This window comes from Salvelinus sp. IW2-2015, linkage group LG18 (assembly GCF_002910315.2).
Source record: "Salvelinus sp. IW2-2015 linkage group LG18, ASM291031v2, whole genome shotgun sequence".
NCBI classification, from domain to species: Eukaryota; Metazoa; Chordata; class Actinopteri; order Salmoniformes; family Salmonidae; genus Salvelinus; species Salvelinus sp. IW2-2015.
In genome coordinates, this window is record NC_036858.1 from 3,783,096 (window position 1) to 3,785,115 (window position 2,020).

Here is a 2,020-nt window from a genome sequence, read left to right on the forward strand (position 1 = left end):
AGTAAAGAGAGAGAGAGTTAAGAGAGTTAAGAGAGAGAGAGCGAGAGAGAGAGAGTTGATAGAGAGAGAGAGAGTTAATTAAGTGAGAGAGAGAGTAGAGAGAGAGTTAAGAGAGAGAGAGAGAGTTGAGAGAGAGAGAGAGAGAGAGAGAGTTAAGAGAGAGAGAAGGGTCAGAATCCATCCCGCTCTAACCATTATTAGTATTGTACTAATAGAACACCTGTTATAATGGGACAGGGATTGTAGTCAGGAGACACACAGCTCTAGGATGGCTGCATCATAGGGAAGTGATGTGTGACTGACTGGGTTTGAACCTGTGTTGTCTCTGTGTTGAGGTGAACCACGCTCATGTGTTGAGTAACCTTTGATTGAGGCGTGTGTGTGTGTGTGCGTGCGTGTGTGCATGCGAGCGCGCGCGTGTGTGTGTGTGTGTGTCCAGCGACATTGACATCTGTTTGGTGGAAAATATAAAAGTGAAAGGTTGAGGTGGCTGTTGCATAGTCAGTCTTCATCCGTCAGCGAAGTTCATCGAGGTGCTTGGCCCGGCAGAATAGAGAAAGGACATAAGGAATTATTACATTATAAGTACAGAGGCAGGACATTATTTTATCAGACAGATGAGGAAACATTGCATTGATTACACATCGCTCTGAGACAGACTCGGCCTTTACACACACAGCAGCTAACCACACACCTTTCACTGCTCAGTGGAGAGGTGAGCGTATGTGTGTGTCTGTGTGTCTGTGTGTGTGTGTGTCTGTGTGTCTGTGTGTGTGTGTGTCTGTGTGTCTGTGTGATCCCAGATGGCCTCACCTTAAATCAAATAATAATGGGATGTTCCCGCTGGGTTTGTGTAAGCGTGTGTGTCAGTACCAGGACCCGGATGATCAGATGTTATCTCGTGTTCAGAGTCCAATAGGTGCAGGCTGGGGTCAGGGCCTCTATTCAGACAGACTCAACACAATTAGGTTGAATATCTGTAGATCTCCTACACGGACCAACGTACAACCTCACACGACTACATACAGCTAGCTACACACCCAGTGGCAATACGGGACACTCGGACAGGTTTTTAGGAATTTGTCAAATGTACTACACACACACACACATGCATACATGAGTGCGCACACACGCACGTGTATTGTCAGAATCCCTAAAAACCTGTCTTTGTGTTCATATTTCCACGGGTGGGGATGTGTGTAGTTGTGTGTATGCTATCCACAGATAATGAACCAAACTCCAGTATGAACTTGATCTGATCAACCTACTCCCTGACTGTCCATCTAGTTTTGGGGACTATTTACAATACATGGAGCGTCTCTACGTTTYCCTGTCGTTTGAAAGCTACTTTTCGTAGTTCACACAGAGTGTTTCTTGGTAGTCTTAAACAAATCTACTTTGATACAAAAGTATACACCTCAAACACATGGTTATGGGTTTAAAGAAAGAAGACACCTGGACCATGTCAGATATAGAGTTGAAAGGTATTACATTTGGAGTTTTCATCCCAATATTACACTTTATATACATCACAGAAGACTGAAGTCTAACTAAACCATTTGACATAGAAACACCGGATTTTTTGTGAAAAAAAGTGGATTACTTATGAAGTGATGAAATATATGAATAACATTCCACCCGTGAGGCCACTAGAGGGCGGTTTGGTCATCCGACTGCAGTAAAGGGCCTACTCTGTAGTATAGTTACTGACTTTCCACTCAAGGGTAGCTTTGCTGTAGCTTAGCTATTCCATCAGTCATTGGTAGCTTATTAGCTTCCCTACACAACATAATCAAATCAAATCACAAAAAAAATTCTAACAACATGGGCAGGACTGGACTCGTCATGATATCAGGACAGGTTTCAGGGCTTATTCAGGAATGTCACAGAACGGTGTAGACACAAGGCTGTCTTAAAGAGAGAATAGGAGTGGTCAGTGGTGAGGAACGGTGTAGACACAAGGCTCTGTCTTAAAGAGAGAACAGGAGTGGTCAGTGGTGAGGAACGGTGTAGACACAAG